The sequence below is a fragment of the Thamnophis sirtalis genome, unplaced genomic scaffold (genome assembly GCF_051295495.1).
Source record: "Thamnophis sirtalis isolate CommonGarterSnake01/CBP01778 unplaced genomic scaffold, rThaSir2_p1.2 scaffold_3, whole genome shotgun sequence".
Taxonomy (NCBI): domain Eukaryota; kingdom Metazoa; phylum Chordata; class Lepidosauria; order Squamata; family Natricidae; genus Thamnophis; species Thamnophis sirtalis.
This window is the reverse complement of record NW_028261383.1, coordinates 173,075,412-173,093,188: the sequence shown is the minus strand read 5'-3', so window position 1 is coordinate 173,093,188 and position 17,777 is coordinate 173,075,412. Positions and strand designations below refer to the sequence as shown.

Sequence of the window (17,777 nt, the reverse complement as noted above, 5' to 3'; positions counted from 1 at the left end):
ACCAATATGACCTGGGAGTGGAGAGTGAGGTCGTGGCAGTGTTGGTGATGTACTTGTCAGGATCAGGCTTTTTCTGTTGCTGGTTCGGCAGCTGTACAAAGAGCAGGAAAGAAGAAAGGCTTAAATCAAGGTGTGCGTGGACAAAGAGCCGAGGTGGCGCAGTGGTTAGGGTGCAGTACTGTAGGCCACTTCAGCTGACTGTTATCTGCAGTTCAGCGGTTCTAATCTCACCGGCTCAAGGTTGACTCAGCCTTCCATCCTCCCGAGGTGGGTGAAATGAGGACCCGGATTGTTGGGGGCAAGATGCTGACTCTGTAAACCGCTTAGAGAGGGCTGAAAGCCCTATGAAGCGGCATATAAGTCTAACTGCTATTGCTGTTGCTAGAATGCCAGCCAGGAAGCAGGCTCCTTAGAAGACTACAGATGGAAAATTTGGCCAATTAATCAACTCCAGCTCCATTTGACGGACTACTCCAAACTGTAGCAGATGGTTACCTTTTGCAATCTCCCACTTGATTATTAGCTCAGCAACGAAATATGAAGTTGGATTGTTCCACTGAGTCAGACCATTGATCTGCCTTACACAATGTTGCTTGTTTTGATTACTGGGTCTCAAGCTGACAATTTTCCCAGCCCTGCCCCACTTGAACTCTGTTAACCATAGAAGCTTGGAGCAGAGGCCTCTCTTTTGTATAAGTGAAGTATGACCTCCTTCTGGGGTCAGGCCAGTTTTGTTCATCAAGTCATGGATCCAACATGGCATATGATGCAAACCTACAGCAATGGGAGCCCATTATAAATGGGAAGGACTTATCAACAGATGTTGCAAAAGTGGAAGTACTTACTAAGTTCCCTCATTCCTTCAACCTGACTTCCTTTTTTTTATCGTTAAAATGTTTTTATTTTCCATTTTTCATTTTCAAACAGTCACATATATACTGTGCATAACCGGGGCCATACAACATTAAACAATAATCACAGCAGTTCCTCTTGTCAACAATACCCCCCAGAAATATAAATAAAATAAGACTCAAACTCAAATAGAAGCCCAATATACCTCTTCCGCTCTCCATACACCTCTTTCTTCTGCCCCCCTCCAACTTACTATCTTCCCTCCATCATTCCCCTCTACCCTACTTCCCCTCCCCCTCTACCACTCCTCTCTCCCGGTCCACTCCCTCCCTTCCTTCTCACCCTCCCTCCCATCCTCTCTCCCGCCCTCTCTAGCCCTCTTCCTTCTATCCCACTCCTCCTCCCCTTGGTGTATTTCTACTATATGTCAATGTATTCAGCTTGTCCTATTTTTACGGAGAAATTAAAGAGAAACAGTATACATGTGAAATCGCATTACGTTGAAATCTAACTCATAGTATATGTCCCCCCCTACCCTACCCTACCCCCTAACACCCCAAACCTGACTTCCAACTGGAGCTCTAAGTACTAGATTCTCTCTTTCTTTCACTCTCTCGCACATATTTTTTTAAAATTTATAGATTTTGGATCCATTCTTGACAACTAGAACCACCAGATTTTCAGCTTTTTTCTCCCCTGAAAGACAAGCAGGAGGGCATTTGGCTGTTTAAGAAGCTCCATTCACAATCGCAGAACAAATAATTTAAACAATCAATAAATAACATTTGTAAGCATGATTAGCAGCCTTACTTTCTCTCCCAGTGCCTTTCACCCGCGGTACAGAAGACTCAAATTCATACTTGTTACACCTTGCCATGATGAGACTGTGAGTAATTGTCATATTATATAAGGCAAAATATGCAATAAGCAAAGCACTCAAAGATGCTCCGCCAGAATATATAGGGTATGTAATTGGGGCTGGTACAGAGGTGGGTTCCTACCAGTTCGCACCTATTCGATAGAACCGGTTCGTCAAATCTACTGAACCGGTTAGAAGAGGTTCCACCAGTGGACCCGGAAAGCAGGCCACACCTACAGAAGAGGGTCCAAAATTTTTTGAAACCCACCACTGGTCCTTGGATATGATTATTCTACACCATCATGCTCATATTTATAAAACTCACTGCCTCTGTGAAAGGTAAGGATGACTACTGCGTTTGTGGTGCAATCAGAACATGGCATGTGTTGAAGTTGTTTTAACGCAAACCAAAGATGCCTTTTAAAAAACAAGTTGACATCCTATTCTTATGCATGCCAGTGCTGTGTGTGGGGTAATTTAAGGTGGTTCTGACAAGTGTCGTCGGCATCTTCATATCCGGTCACATGGGCGGCAAGCCACTCCCATCCGGTCACATGGGCGGCAAGCCACTCCCACAAAGGAGGCCACACCCGCAGAGTAGGTTCGAACCATTTTTGAAACCCACCACTGGGCTGGTACCATTTAGATGTGCACCTTGAGAAGGACCAGCTAGGATTACCTTGCAATTCCTCAGGTGCAAGTGGTTGGATTTTGGCATTATTCTGCCAACTCTTGTTCAGTATTGCAAAAGCGCTACGGTGTAAGTTACTAGCTCTAGACAAGGCTGGATGTCTGCCCAAGCCTGTTGCTGTCAGATCCTCAGGTTGAACGGCAGCTCATATTAAACTTGTGTTTCATTGAGGTTGATTAACAAATGGGTTGGATTAACAGGGCAAGAGGGAGGGGAGGGGGCACAGCTTGACCTGTGAACAGCCGAGGAGAGTAAATATGAACCAAGGAGACAGTCTGGGGGGGGGCACAGGAGAGTGCTAGTTGCTTTAAACCCCCCTCCTCCCCCCACCAAAAAATAATATTCCCTCACCTGAAAACAGCCTCTTGGGATGGCGAGTTACCCAGCACGAGGGGGCTTGTAGAGAGGGTGGGTGGGTGGGTGGGGCGATGCTAAGTCCCACAAACGAGGGAGGGGCTCGGAGGAAGTTACAAGCACGGGAGGGAGGGGGGGGGGAGGAAAGGAAATCAAACATGATTGACAGGGACCAGAGTATAATCCTGCCCCTATGCTCCGCAGAGGATAGGTCCCTGTCATTCCCGGCCCAGGGGTCTTCCTGCCCCAAGGTTGCAGACAAAAGGGGGCTCCAACGAGGAGGAGGAGGAGGAGGAGGAATAGCAATAGCAATAGCAGTAGACTTATATACCGCTTCATAGGCCTTTCAGGCCTCTCTAAGCGGTTTACAGAGAGTCAGCATCTTGCCCCCAACAATCTGGGTCCTCATTTCACCCACCTCGGAAGGACGGAAGGCTGAGTCAACCCTGAGCCGGTGAGATTTGAACCGCTGACCTGCTGATCTAGCAGTAGCCTGCAGTGCTGCATTTAACCACTGCGCCACCTTGGAAGAAGGTGAGTAGGGTTTAAGCCAAGCTCAGCAACCAGAGCGGGGGACCCCCCCCCCAAAAAAAATCGTAACCTCCCAGCATGAAGTGACCCGAACCTCTGCAACCACCTAGCAGACGGGGGGGGGGGAGGGAGGGACATGGAAATAAAAACCAAACAGACTTTTCTGAATGGCAGCTGAGAATTTGCCTGGTCAGCTATTGTGAGCTATTATTTGCTGATCTGTAGCAGTCCTGATATCCTCTACTACCTGTTGCAATTCCAAGCTGACAAAATATGAACACATGGAATGGGAAAAGGGCAGGTAAGGATGTAAGAAAAAAATGTCAAGGCATTTTGGTCTTCTATCCTTCTTTGGCGAAAAAATACGGCCCCGTGAAGGGAGGGACGGTACATGTCGCAAAACTATATTCTGAACAGTCCACAAGGAAGCAAAAATGAACATATTTAATTGTTCATGTTCTCTCCCTCTGTCTTCTATGCGCTTCTTCTTCCTTAAGCAATATTAGGATGTGATATTCCAGGCAAGAATGCTTTCTGAATGACTGCAACTTGAATATATTTTTTCATAATTTAAGATGTGTCGTATCTGTCAGCCTACATGTCTTACATGTAGCAATAGCAATAGCAGTTAGACTTATATACCGCTTCATAAGACTTTCAGCCCTCTCTAAGCAGTTTACAGAGTCAGCATATTGCCCCCAACAACAATCCGGGTCCTCATTTTACCCACCTCGGAAGGATGGAAGGCTGAGTCAACCCTGAGCCGGTGAGATTTGAACCGCTGAACTGCAGATAACAGTCAGCTGAAGTGGGCTGCAGTACTGCACCCTAACCACTGCACCACCTCGGCTCTTATGTCACGGGTCCAAGAAAACCTGTAGCATCACAAACATGATTGAATGTTTTGCAATGCTTCTGTTTTTGGATATTATGGTGACTAATCATGAGAGGTTGGTAAGATATGTTGGACCAAGACCCATGGCTTCTCAGCACACAAATTGTGCTGTCCCAACAGTATACAGCTAATATAGGAATTAAGAGCTGTCTCCTTTAAGCAACTATCTCATGGGAAATGTAACTACCTTATGGGAAATGTAGTCCCATAACATGTGACCACATCTGTGCTCCCTGATTGGGCAGTGGGGTATTTTGCCCGGGAAATTGTTTTATTACTGCGCATTCACTGAATCGCCATCAGCACTATCAGAAGCAATACCAATACCAGTTAGACTTATATACCGCTTCATAGGGCTTTCAGCCCTCTCTAAGCGGTTTACAGAGTCAGCATATCGCCCCCAACAACAATCCGGGTCCTCATTTCACCCACCTCGGAAGGATGGAAGACTGAGTCAACCTTGAGCCGGTGAGATTTGAACCGCCGAACTGCAGATCACAGTCAGCTGAAGTGGCCTGCAGTACTGCACCCTAACCACTGCGCCACCTCGGCTCTTTGCACCAGCTTTACACCAGCGGCATGGGTTAGAGGAATTAATGTCTTTTTACACTACGTGATGGGACAGATCAGGGAAAGTCAGAAGAATCTTAACACTGAACTGTAAGTTTTGCTATTAAGGATTCCTGATAATAAACGTGATCTGAAAGATATTCCCAAGCGTGGAGTTAACTGGCTGCCCGAGCAGAACCTCATTGCCCGGGGCAGAACAGTAAAAAGACATTAAAGCTCCTTTAAGCAGAACACAAATCCATCTGGTCTCCCCCCTCCACTGCTCGTCCACAGAGCTGGGAAGGTTGGGGGCCACTGTCCTAAAGCATTAAGAGGAATCATTTAGCACCTTACCTTTAAAATCCTCTCAAAGTTGAAGTGGCAGAACAAGGCTTCAAACATGGTGATTAGCCTTGGTGGCGCAGTGGTTAGAGTGCAGTACTTCAGGATGGCTACTTCTGCTGCCTGCCAGCTGCCTGCAATTTGGCAGTTCAAATCTCACCAGGCTCAAGGTTGACTCAACCTTCTATCCTTCCGAGGTGGGCAAAATGAGGACCCAGATTGTTGGGGGGGGGGCAATATGTTGAGTCTTAAACTGCTTAGAGACGGCTGTAAAGCCCTGTAAAGCAGTATATATGTCAGATCCCTAAAAGTGATACTGCCATTCAATTGGGAGGAGGGGAGCCTCGGAGTTAAATCATTAGCTACATCTGAAACAACTGAGTTTTACAACTTTACAACTGGTTTCCTGTCACCGGGAAACTGAAGGTCCCAACATCTCTGGAGGGATGTTTATGATAGCCATGAGGGATATATAACTTTGATGTCTAACTAGAGATAGCCATGGGAACGTGTGCTTTATTGACTCCCAGGGCAGAAGAGTTAAGGACGCATCGATGAGCCGAGGTGGCGCAGTGGTTAGAGTGTGCAGCACTGCAGGCTACTTCAGCTGACTGCAGTTCTGCAGTTCGGCTGTTCAAATCTCACTGGCTCAGGGTTGACTCAGCCTTCCATCCTTCCGAGGTGGGTAAAATGAGGACCCGGATTGTTGTTGGGGGGCGATATGCTGACTCTGTAAACCGCTTAGAGAGGGCTGAAAGCCCTATGAAGCGCTATATAAGTCTAACTGCTATTGCTATTGCTATCTTCACACGTGTATTGGTCAGAATCTGAATTCGGACAAAGGGGAGGGGTCATGATCAGCTTAATCCCATTGGCATGGCCTAAAGGTTTTCAGATGCTGCTTTGCTTCTAATGGTTTCCATCCTGACTGATTAAAGGTTCCTTTTGAAATAATCCGTTTCAAGAGTCTTCACTTTCTCAAGTTAGGAGAGGAGCCATGACAATATAAGTCTAAGGGCCATTGCTCTTTGTTTTGCCTGAGACCCATTAATCTTTGTCAATAAACCTAGAATCCTTTGCAAAAATAAACTCTTGAATTGTGGGCTACAGCTTGCTTAAAAATATTTTTTTCATTTTATACACGGCAGTCCTAGACTTACAGCCACACCTGAGCCCAAAATTTCCATTGCTAAGCAAGATAGTTGTTGACTTTTTGCCCCATTTTACAATCTTTCTTGCACAGTTGTGAAATGAATCATTACAGTGGTTAAGTTAGTAACACAGATGTCAAGTGAATCTAGACCAGTGTTTCTAAACCTTGGCAACTTGAAGACGTCTGGACTTCAACTCCCAGAATTCCCCAGCCAGCATTCGCTGGCTGGGGAATTCTGGGAGTTGAAGTCCAGACGTCTTCAAGTTGCCAAGGTTGAGAAACACTGATCTAGATTCCTCACTGACTTTCCTTGTCAGAGGGTTGCGAAAGGTGATCACATCACACTGGAATACTGTAATAAGTACATGCCAGTTGCCAAGCATCTGAATTTTGATCACATGACCAGGAGGATGCTGCAATGGTCATAAGTGTGGAAAACTGTCGTCTTTTCCAGTGTTTCTGGAACTTCAAATGGTCACTTAACAAATGGTTATGTCAAAAACTACCTGTTATACAGGATTAATAGCATAGCTAATATTAAAAGAAACACAACAATACGCATAAGAAAAATGAATCTATCTTTCTCTAAGTCAAACTTGGCTTCAGCAAACTTTCAAATAGAGGAATGAACTCTGAAAAGAAGAACCAATGAACATCCAAATTGTTGCTTTATATCAAAGGATACCACTAAAAGTCAAGTCACCACTTGTTAGCCAGACATAATTTCCAGCAACTTCCTTTTCCTTTTTTGAAATCTTGGACAAGCATGAAATATTTGGGAGGGGGGAAGATATTTTATTTGCACTGAGGAGAGAAAAAAAGACAAGTCTCCCTCCCCCGCCCCGAAATTTCTCCAATTTTGCTGTAAATGAGAACATACTCGACCATCCTTTCATCCTTTTCAATTAATTAAGAGGCAAGAGGAAAGGAAGGACTTTTCTGCAGTGATAAAATGAAGGTTATGAACATCTATAAGATTAGTTATGATCAAGGAGAGATTTATGGAATCCTACTCAACAGCAATTACTATTACTGGAAGCTGTAAAAATCCCGATGTGTGTCTGATCTCTACAAATATTTCATTCTAAATTACTTAATTAGTATTAGAAGTCAATCCTTATGATTTCCAAATAGTACACTTGATTCTGATTATTCTGATTAATCAAACATCTGGAGAGCAGAAGGATGGGGGGGGGGAAACAAGGAAAAATGTTAAGGAACACACAAACACACACATACCATTTTTCATAGATTGTTGTTCTAGGCTGAATTTGCCCAACCATCAGAAGTATTCAGAGAGCACCAAGGACCCCACATATTTGTTTTTTCCAGATAATTCTTTAAATTCCATATCTAAAGTTAAAAATTCCATATCTACAGAGTACAGGCAAAACTGCTTATAGATAAACGGTAGATATCTTGTGAAATGCAGCTTGGACACATTTACTCTGTTTCATCTTCTGCCACCTGAGGTTACAGGCAATCTATCCCAAAGCTTAATAATTATCAAATATATGCTTGAACTATGTATGACTCATTCTGGCGGTTGAAATCTCTAAATAAGGGCTGGGATTATGGATCCATCCTTTCAGAAAGAAAACTAGATCTGGTGCAATTTTAAGTTTGCAGGAGTGGTGGTTTTTTTTTTTTTAAAGGGCAAAGTCTTGATAATCTAAACCAAACCTCATTACTATTAACCATTTGTAATATTTTGAATTATGTATGTTTACGGGCCTCGTTAAAAGGCTGATATTATATTATTCTGTAGCTCTGGTCAAGAAATCCCAGGACTTGGGTTGGGTTGGGAAGTTTTTAAAAAACGGCATTGAAAGTGAAAGAAATCCATTTCTATATAACTCTTGGGAGTCTGTCTGTCTGTCTGTCTGTCTGTCTATCTATCTATCTATCATCTATCTATTTATCTATCATCTATCTATCTATCTATCTATCTATCTATCATCTATCTATGTATCATCTATCTATCTATCTATCTATCTATCTATCTATCTATCTATCTATCTATCTATCTATCTATCTATCTATCGTCTATCTAATTTATAAGACTGCGCATCTCATAAGAAGAGATGAGCCTTTGCAGCCTACAGCAAAAAGAGAGAGAGAATAAAAACAATAAACATGCCAAGCACAGTCATTTTTAATAAGAAAGCAAACAAGAGATTTGATCATCAATAAAACCACCTCAAGATCTCATTGTCTGCGGAGACCCACAGGACCGATAACAAAGCCAAGCCTTGAAGGGACTTCAGGAAACTAAGGATGGATGGAGCTGGCCTCATTTTGGGGTGTGTAGGGAGAATGTTCCATAATGTGGGTGCACCAGCAGAGAAGGCTCGCCTCCTCAAGCCTACCAAGTGTGATTCCCTAAAAGGCATGGCCTGAAGCGTGTCTCCCTTGCCCTATCTGATGGGAAGAGCAGATGTAACTGGGGAGAGGCAGTCCTTCAAATTTCAGTTGAGCTTTCAAAAACAGGAGATTCACATATTACCTTTGTACTTGAGAGACCGCCTGCTGCCAATTACCTCCCAAAGACCCATTAGATCACACAGATTAGGCCTCCTCCGGGTTCCGTCTACTAGCCAATGTCATCTGGCTACTACCCGGGGGAGGGCCTTCTCTGTGGTGGCTCCGGCCCTTTGGAACGAGCTCCCCGCAGAGATTCGGACCCTCACCTCTCTCCAGGCCTTCCGAAAAGCCGTTAAAACCTGGCTGTGTCGGCAGGCCTGGGGTCGATGAGTTCCCTTCCCCTCTTGAATCGTGTGGCTGTTGGTTGTTTTAAATTCCCTGTACTTTTTGTTGTAGTTCTTGTGTTTCCCTTCCCCTCCTTGGGTTTGTGCGCCGCCCTGAGTCCCGCCGGGAATAAATAAAATGAACCTCGAACCTTGAACCTTGAGTATCGAAGATATCCAACTTATAGAAACTCTTGTACAAATTTATATGCTTCATAAAAGACAATGTAGGAGGAGCCAAGCCACCCATCTTACGAAATGAGTGTATGCATTTTAATAAGTTTCTTACTCTGAAAAGATGTTACTGGACACTTCATAGAAGAATAATTAATCAGGCTGGGTGAACTAAACTGGTTCCTTACATAATTTAGCAATAGCAATAGCAGTTAGACTTATATACCGCTTCGTAGGGCTTTCAGCCCTCTCTAAGCGGTTTACAGAGTCAGCATATCGCCCCCACAGTCTGGGTCCTCATTTCACCCACCTCGGAAGGATGGAAGGCTGAGTCAACCTTTGAGCCGGTGAGATTTGAACCGCCGAACTGCAGATAACAGTCAGCTGAAGTGGCCTGCAGTACTGCACCCTAACCACTGCGCCACCTCGGCTCTTAATTTCTTAAGATGTTACTTACAACTTCTATAATTAATCATTATGTGATTTCACATCACTCCATGATTCATAGCTGTCTCCAATGGGAAAGATTAATTAAAGTTTGGAATAATTTGGAAAGTTCATCTTCAGGGCAACGGAAGGAGAAAAGCCTCAACCCCAGAAGTCCTATGCCAGAACCTTACTGCAAGAAAATGTTACTACGCCAAGGTGGCGCAGTGGTTAAATGCAGCACTGCAGGCTACTGCTAGATCAGCAGGTCAGCGGTTCAAATCTCACCGGCTCAGGGTTGACTCAGCCTTCCATCCTTCCGAGGTGGGTAAAATGAGGACCCGGATTGTTGTTGGGGGCAATATGCTGACTCTGTAAACCGCTTAGAGAGGCCTGAAAGGCCTATGAAGCGGTATATAAGTCCACTGCTATTGCTATTGCTATTGCTATTATGAATTACTTTTACTTATTACATACCAACATAATTGTTGGTTTTTATTTATTTTATTTTTGTTGAACTTTCTAAGGGGGCCCTGAAAAAAATTATCATAAAAATGTGGCATATTTATGTATAAAAGATTAAAGCGAGGCCTTGAGACAGAACAGGGAAACCTTCTTTGAAGAGAGGACTCATTCGTTTGCATAACTGGAAGTAAATAGGATTACGAGTTTACAATTCATATTCAGCATTTCCATAGTGCTTTAAAGAAAGTGCAGCTGGCTTGTTCTGGTGTCAGGCCAGGCATATGCAAAAGAGCAGTGGGATTGGGTTTTTAACAAGCTGGACATGTGAGTTGGAGGTCCCTTTCTCTTTCTTCATACTGCTGCTTCCAGAATTTTAATTCCAAAATTGATTTTAATTCCCAATTTATGTTTCATACGACCAGTGGTGGGATTCAAATAATTTAACAACCGGTTCTCTGCCCTAATGACCAGCTGGATAGGCGGGGCTTGGTGGTCATGTGACTGAGTGGGCATGGCCAACTCAATGTCACTCACGTCGATGGGCGCTTCGCCTTAGCTGTGACAATAGTAATAAGGGTTAACCGGAGAGGCAGTTTCTGTAAGCAGGGCAATAAAGATGAGGCTAGAAACAACACCAGAATGTTTCCTTCCTGCCTTCCTTACAGGATTAGCCCTGGAAAGTGGGAAAAAACAAAATGAGATTTCTTCCAACAACTGGTTCTCCGAACTGCTTAGAAAGTTAACAACCGGTTCTCCCGAATAGGTGCGAACTGGCTGAATCCCACCACTACATAGGACTATAATATATAGGTAATGAAGTACTGGGAAATACTTTAGAAGCATTCCCTATCTGGACTACAAAATTCCAGATGACTTCTAGAGGTGGAGGTGGCTTTCTACGTCCATCTATACATTGGACCTTTACAGACTAATTATGGTATATGTCAACCCTTTCATATGGGAGTAAACCTGATTGCACACAAAGTATGTTATCTTCATTTTTTCTAGTCCTGGTTGCCCAATAGAGATTTTGGCTAGGGAGGGTGGGGGGTTGTGATCTAATCAGGACTGTGATAATTTTGAAAATGATTAGGAAGAGGTAGATCAGATTCTTTCAAGGACAAACACAATTCTTTTGGGGTGGGAGGGGGAGAGGCACGATAACAATGGTTATTAAAAGAGCTGCTTGCGTGGAAAGCTGAAAAAAATCAGGCTGCCCTTAGTGCAGTGGTTCCCAAACTTGGCAACTTTAAGACTTGTGGACTTCAACTCCCAGAATTCTCCAGCCAGCTCAGCAGAGCTGGCTGGAGAATTCTGGGAGTTGAAGTCCACAAGTCTTAAAGTTGCCAAGTTTGGGAACCACTGCCTTAGTGAATACTATACTGCACAGATGCTGCTGTTGTACAAGGTAGAAAACATTTGTTCTGGATGTATGCCACTACATTCAATATATCCGGACACCAAGTTAAAGAAGACTAGAAAAACGAACAAGGGATGTGGTTGCCACTATTAAATTTGGCCTAGCCTTTAATTTGCAGCTATGTCTCCAAACACTTAAAGAAATCATAGCCAAGATTTAGAAAGTAACAGGAACTGTTTTTTGAAATCATTTTTCCATTTCCCCCAAACTACACTTAGATTCCTCCTTAATTATTAAGTCTTTCAGTTCTCAGACTATCCTACTTGGTCAATCCATTGAGAAATAATTTTTACAAACGTTGCTCAGAATTCCTCAACGGAAGAAGGATAAAAATGTGAAGGGGGGGAAAAGCCATTCAGCCAATTAACAAATTAGGAATATTCCTCAAATAACGTAATTCTTGAATAACTTAGAAGGCAGCTTTCCTATAGATGGAGCAATGGGGCAGAAGATAGGTCTGTCTGTCTCTTCTGGGGTTCAGCTCCCTTCTTTTGCTACAAATATTGTGTTTTTTGAGTCTCCCAGATATTATGTGCTTTAAAAAAAGCCTAAACTCGCTTTGTTAAGTGTCTTTTACTATTGTAATTCCATGCAAAGAGTTACTGTAAACCACCTGGACACTAGCTGAGCTATATCATATATATCGATGTCGATTATGCCCTTCCATTACCCATGTATATCTTCTGCACAGGTCTACTTTCTCATCTTGTCTTTTTATTGAGTTATTAAGCCAAAAATCCATCCTTCTGATTATCAATGTTTAAACAAAGGGCCTATTCTCTCTACAGAGAGATAAATGAGGCACAGTTAACTGAACCTCTCCAGTGGAAATATGTAAATTTCTACTATGTTAGCACAGCAGGGAAGACCTAAATGCACACCTTAGCTGTGCCATAATCCTTGGAGACCTGCAGAGATAAGAATGCAGCTCTGCAGCCGAGCAATCCTGCAGTGGTGTTGCATTAGGTGCGTAGTGCCTATCAGAAGCATGGCCTCTGCATCTATTCCCAGGCCTTACCCACCACTGCCCTCCCATCCCAATAGGAACCGCATTAATGCTGTGCAGCAATTATCAGTTGTGGTGAATAGGAGAGGGAAGAGTTTACGTTGCTTTAAAATGCTTTCTGCGATCATCTCCAAATGCTACAGAACCTGTGTCGGATTCTTAAGTGCCAGCTGTGGTAGTGGTAGCATGAACATGATGACCACCAAATCTCTGCCCCACCAGACTCCCTTCCTTTCAGTCTCTAGGCACCCATCTTTCTAAATCAACAGTAAAATTCCTTCGGCTCTGCACCTCTCCATCAATTCAGCCCCTCGTAATATCCCAAGTACTCTCAACCTCCCTCCAGTCCCTCCGCTAGTCTCCCCACCATCCTCAGGTCCCCCCCTCTGGCCATTCAGCACCCCTACACAGGTCAGAGAGCAAAGGATTCAGACGATGGGGCACTCCTGGGCTGGAATCTGGGAGAAAGATGCAGAGAAGGGCAGACCAAGAGGAAGAACATGCCACTTCTCCATAGGCTGGGTAGCATCCATATACAGTGCCTGGCTGTTGCCATGGCATCCTATTTTTCACAAGCCCTTCCCCCAACCCCTACCTCCGTGAACTGCGCCACATCCCCACCAGCCACTGCAGCCCCCACACCCCAGAGCCTCCTCCCCAGGGATCCTGAGCTGCCTGGCCAGGATTTTCAGGGAGGGGGAAAATCACACCCCACCTCCCTCTCGGATGCAAATAGCTTTAGAGTCTGTAAGTGTCAAGGCAGGAAAATCAAGGGAGGATGCTGCAGGAGTTAAGAAGAGGAAAATAATTAAAAAAGAGATGGGAGAGCAGGAGGAGGGGTGGGGGGAGAAAGTGACAGGAGCAGCAAGGATGGAGGAACAGAAGCAGGGGAGAATGGGGAGGGGCTAGCAATGGATGGAGAAGAAGAAGGATGGAGGGCTCCCTTTCCCCCTCGGTACTGTTTATTACCTTTTCGTGCGGCGAAACATGTTGCTGTCAAGGAAATCGGGCATAGAGAAATTGGAGAGCGCTGTCCACAAGGACTCAGACATCATCCCCCAGGGGGGCCATAGTGGTGAGAGTCTGGGAGGGTTGCCTACTGCAGAAGCTACTTCTCAGCCCCACTGGAGCAGGAGTGGAGGCAAGGGGGGGAGGGAAACCTTTCCTTTGGAAGAAGAAAGGAGATCTGCAACGGAGTGTGGAAGAGAGCAGCAGAGAAATAGAGGGAGTGAAGGGAGGGGCGCAGAGAGAGGGCGAGGAGGGGGAGGCGTGAGGGGGCGGTGCTGTATATGAGTGGTAATGTGTGCTAGAACACACACTGAAAGTGCCTGTGCTCTGCAAATGGGTGTGGATTGTGTACACACACACGTTTGTTCGGTACAAAGACAAAGGTTTGGTTCATGCAGTATTCCTTCCACTCAAGGACTGGAACCAAATAAGGACCCACTGCACGCAAATAACCTGATATTTTTCTACAAATAATACACTACTTCTCAGCTACATCTGTATACCTGGAATGCAAAGTAGCCCTGAGCTATAAAAATCCAAAGATTGTTTATGGACATTCATAGACATGCACAAGATGCCTGACTGTATGTGATGCTGTAGGTGTTGTCATCAAAAACCAAAATAAAACAAGGAAACTCTACCCAAAGTTGGAACACAATTGCCTGCTTAATTTTAAACTGCTCAATCTGGGTTGATGATGATTCATCTACCTAACAGCAGCTGATCTGCAATTTAATGCTAAATCTGGGAAATGGGACACCAGTCACTAAATGGGGATTCTTTGGGTCAATGCAAGCTGCTTACAATATTTCCAACAAGGATCCATTATTTGTTGAGTCAGTGGGACTCAATAAAATCATTTAGAGATGGATATTAATATGAGGCTTGGGATCAAGCCAATAAGAACAATAATAATAATAACAATAACAACAACAACAATACAATTGTTATTGATACAATTGTATAATAATAATAATAACAACAACAACAGGGTCGCCGAGAAGGAACATGAAGAAATCGCGAAATACCAGGACTTAAAAATCGAAATTCAACGACTATGGCACAAACCAGCAGTGGTAATTCCAGTGGTAATTGGCACACTGGGTGCTATTCCAAAAGCACTGGAACTACATTTAAAACAGTTAAAAATTGACAAAATCACCATCAGTCAAATGCAAAAAGCCGCACTGCTTGGATCTGCACGCATATTACGAAAATACGTTACGACGTCCTAGGCCCCCGGGTGGGGCCCGACTAGTAACCAATGCCAAATCCGGCGAAACAACTGGCCGCTGTGATACAATTCTGTTGTTGCGAATAATAATAACAACAACAACAACAATCCCTAATATGTGTTGTCTCGATTGCAATTGGTGATTTTCTATCCCACTGAAAATAATTTATAGGCTGGGAACCGAAATGCAAAAACAGATTCTTGCATGTGGCAAATTAATCCAAGGGTCAATCTGCCTGAACAAAGAATTAGCACAATTACGTTTCAATTATGATAACTGCAGTACTTGGACTGAGCAAATTCTTCTTTGCATCTTTCCTGGTTTTTGCCCTACCTGCTCCCATCTCTTCCACAGCATGTCTTTATTCCTCATACAGCTATGAAAAAAAGATAGATTTCTTTGCCTCCACCCCAACCCCCCTACTGATGTTTGAGAGAAAAAAGCAAATGTTGTCTTTTATCTAAGAGAGTAGTAGAATGTAATCTAATGGGTAAATTGTTGAATTAGGATTAGGAAGATTCGGTGTCATTTCCATCTCATTCCTGCAAGTTTACTGGATTCCTTGGGGTAATATCACCATCACACATTCCAACCTACTTCATAAAGGTCGTGTTATATAGGATGTGATTAATGTCACCTTGAAGTCTTGGAGAAAAGATGGACATTTATCTAACAATAACTCCGATAATAAATAAACCATATAATTTGGATATTCAGCTGGGCTGGGAATTTGGGCATAATCCTCCAAACAACAACAACATCAAGAGGGCTCTTCGATAACACCTAGACAGACTTGTGTGAAGGTTTAAGTTTAGGTTTATTAGATTTATATGCCGCCCTTCTCCCAAGGACTCAGGGCGGTGTACAACATTAAAAGAAACACATAATACAAAAGTTAAAAAGAAATTAAATAGGATATCCCCAAACCCAATTAAAATTAACAATGACACATTTTTTTAAAAGAATTCAAATTAAATTAACAGTAATCAATAATTTGTTTTGTTTTGTTCAGGCCAGGCTGGCTTGCTGGAAAAGCCAACTTTTTAAGGGCGCGTCGGAAGGACCGGAGGTCGGGGATTATACGAAGCTCCGGGGGCAGCTCATTCCAGAGGGAAGGCACTCCCACCGAGAAGGCTCTCCCCCCGGGGGTCACTAGCCGACACTGTCTGGCCAACGGCACCCTGAGAAGGCCAACTCTGTGGGATCGCACTGGACGGTGGGAGGCTACCGGTGGCAGTAGGTGCTCTCGCAGGAGCCCTAAAGAAAATTTCCACATAGATGGAAAGTTTAAATGTAATGAAAACAACTAGAATAAACACCTTCTGTTTTGTACTTCCTCATCATAGTGAGGTTGGGGAACAGAGTGCATTAAACCAATAATTCCTGCTGGTCCATTCCCGTAACTATAAGCACTGCCATAACAAATATAGATTTTGAATGCTTACTGTTGTACGAAATGATGCATGAAATCTTCAAATCTAAAAACAAAGTCTGTAAACTATCTGTGAATCATTCATCTCTCTACTACTCAAGAAGGCAACGAATAAAATCCATACACAGTGATATACAATATACCAGGCTTCAATAACATTCACATATCATTTTTTTTTGTAGTTGACAGAAAGTGAAACATACATAAATGTACAGAAAATCTTCTTCAGAGATATATGTAGAAATACCCCTGATTGTAATAAACGCTAAGAGTATTTATCAAAGAAACTACGCTATTAAGAAACAAGTATACAGGTGTCCACCTAAACATTTTACTTTAATACATTATTATTTTTGCATGAATGAAAAAGGCTCTCTTAAAGGTATGATGCCTTTTAAGGTTGGCTTAGCCTGTTTTGCCATTTCAAATATATGGACTGCCTAAGATGCCATTGCATCCTAAGGCATGGAGAAGTTTTTTGACTTGACTTGACTTAATCTTCGTAAATGTCAACGTCCACAAGGCAGTGACCATTGCATTGTGAAGGCCAGGGGCAGAACGTCACGGATTACAGAGTTGTTTATCCGTGTGTTGTCCCGCCATTGGATTCTCAGCTTGTTTCACGGTTCCGTTGCCACGGGAACCAACACTCCCCATTTATCCGGGCTTGTGACCGGCTATGGTTTCCCATAGGCTGGAAAAGGTGCTGCCTTGTCCTAAAAATTAGAAGTACTCGGAAAGAAGTTGAAAGCTTGAATTAAAATCTCAGAAACATTAAAACCTTGTCTCTGACTTCCCCTGCCTATCATTGGTCATTTGTCCCTAATATTTCTACACTTCATCTCTGCTCCATTCAATGCCTTTGACTTCACCTCAATGTCATTTTAAACCAGAACAGTGCTGGCAAATGCAGCAAAAACATGCATTAAACACAGCAGCGGTATTCATTTTTGTGCAAACGGCATGTTGACATTATAATGCAAGTGAAATGCAAATAGTGTTGGGGAGTTGGAAGGGGAGGTAACTCGTTTCTAGCTTCTGTTATCTCAGTTCTGGACCAGCAAAGGATCGCAATCAAAAGTTGGAGAACAGTTTTGTGTCTAATAAGAGTAAATTAATGTATGGTGTCTGTTCTGACCCCCCTCGTTCCACACCAAAGCACTCCAAGCCAAAGATACTTTACGGAATTTATTAATAGACAGACAGGTCCTTGGCAGCAAACCGGCACAGATAAGCCTTGGCAGCAATCCAGCCTACCAAGCTCACAATACTGTTCTCCAACATTAGTTAATGCGTTGACTTCTGCAAAAGGGGCATGTGGACAATCATTCCTTTTATAGTCTGGAGAGGAGCCTAATGACCACCAGTTGAGTGCAATTACCTCTTGTAACTGCGTAATTGTTCCTTACGCCTATTAGCTCTCCAGTGCCGGGCATCTAGGAAAAATTACAAATGTTTTCACTACATTGCCTCATTCCAGTCCATGAGTGACACAGATTTAACTTGGCCATATTGGGGTTAAAGTAGCCTTTCTTTTGGAGGTGAGGGGATTCTCTACCAGCGTTGGACGCTTCTGTTGCTGTTTTGCTATTTGTTTCCCAAAGAGTTGGATTTAGCAGGATGTAAAATTTTAAGGAA

The 17,777-nt window shown here is 43.5% G+C and overlaps 1 non-coding gene across 1 annotated transcript in view; it reads right to left on the bottom strand.

The window, feature by feature from the left end:
• Window positions 1-17,777, bottom strand: part of LOC106546787 (uncharacterized) — a 50,424-nt gene continuing 32,647 nt past the window's right edge. Inside the window, exon 3 of the transcript XR_015696082.1 lies at window positions 1-91. This is a non-coding gene — a transcript (uncharacterized LOC106546787). The remainder of the gene's footprint in view (window positions 92-17,777) is intronic.